The sequence below is a fragment of the Merops nubicus genome, unplaced genomic scaffold (genome assembly GCF_000691845.1).
Source record: "Merops nubicus isolate BGI_N331 unplaced genomic scaffold, ASM69184v1 scaffold7185, whole genome shotgun sequence".
In the NCBI taxonomy this organism is placed as follows: domain Eukaryota; kingdom Metazoa; phylum Chordata; class Aves; order Coraciiformes; family Meropidae; genus Merops; species Merops nubicus.
In genome coordinates, this window is record NW_008610184.1 from 16,894 (window position 1) to 18,261 (window position 1,368).

Genomic DNA, 1,368 nt, shown 5'->3' on the forward strand with positions numbered 1-1,368 from the left:
TGGCTAAGTCACCTAATGTGAATGGCATGCAGGAGACCTGGGCCTGCTAGTCCTGCTGGCACCAGAGAGGAGGTGAGGTGTGGAAACCTCAACCTCTGCAGGAGCCACAACCTTCTTCTTCCTTTATCAGCCAGCGCAGACCCCGCGTGCCCCTCTGCAGGGCCTGCAGCACAGTGCAGGTCTAGCCCAGCAGGGAGCAGCCACCCCACCAGTGCCTTGCTTTCAAGGCGAGGCCAGCTGGCTGAGGACACGGTGGATGGGGCCACAGCTCCTCTGCTTGGGCTCAGAGCCAGAAGACCCTCATCCCAGTCCCAACGCACTGAAAGAAAACGTCATGGATAAACGTTCGCCTCTGCTTTTGTGGGAGGTGAGGCCATGGGTTTGTGCTGCAGCAGAGCACAGAGCTGGTGCTGTGTGCTGAACGAGAGCTAGACACCTCCTGGTGTGCACAGGCAAGGCACCTTGGAAAGGAAAACATCAAAATGAGTAAGCAGGCCCTGGGATACAGAACAGGAGGAAGCATCCTTGTTCCCGGAGCTGCCCGCCTCGGGGTTCCTGGCAACCCCTTGCAGTTGTATTCCTGGCTCCTGAGGTGGGGGGGGTTAACCCACTTGCTTTTCAAGGTGTTTTCCAAATTCGGGAGCGCTACTTCTGCAGATCCTGGTGCAATATCAGCTTTTGGAAGGCTGCCAAGCTGTTTCACCTGAAATGGCTCGTAAGGGCCAGCTGCTGAGGAGCTGGAAGGTCGGCACGCTGCACGTGGATTTTGGTAGTTATGTCAAAGATTGGGGGGAAGGAGGTGGGGGAGAAGGAAGAGTCTTCTGGCAGTATCACTGCTGGAAGCAGAAGCGAGCTCTTTGTAGTTCTTCTGACTTGCTTATGGAATGACCACACTGCCAGAGGAGGGTGAAGACCTCAGAGGACCTTATGTTGACCCCAGAAGCAGGAGGCATGGCCAAAGAATTGCTCTTTTTTTTTTTTTTAAAGAAAATATCCTTTTCCTATTTTTAATTAAATCTTGCAGAACTCCAGAGATCACAACAACTACTTCTCCCTTAGCCCCAAAACTCGTTACCTTGGTAATACAATGAAATCAGCTTGGTTTGCCAGTTTACTCTTGATAAATCCACACTGTCTGTTGCTCATTCCTGCATTTTCTCCTCTCATCATTGACCATGCAGCTACAAACAATAACCCCTCTGTGCCCATCTACAACCAATCCAGCCCGTGACCTCCATATCAGCAGAGAACCTCCCTTTGGGACTGCAACTGTCTCCCCTCTGATTTGCAATACATGTGTTGTCTCCTGATTAACTGCAAGAGATTTACACGTGAACCAGTGCAATGGCATAGACCGTGATGAGGAAA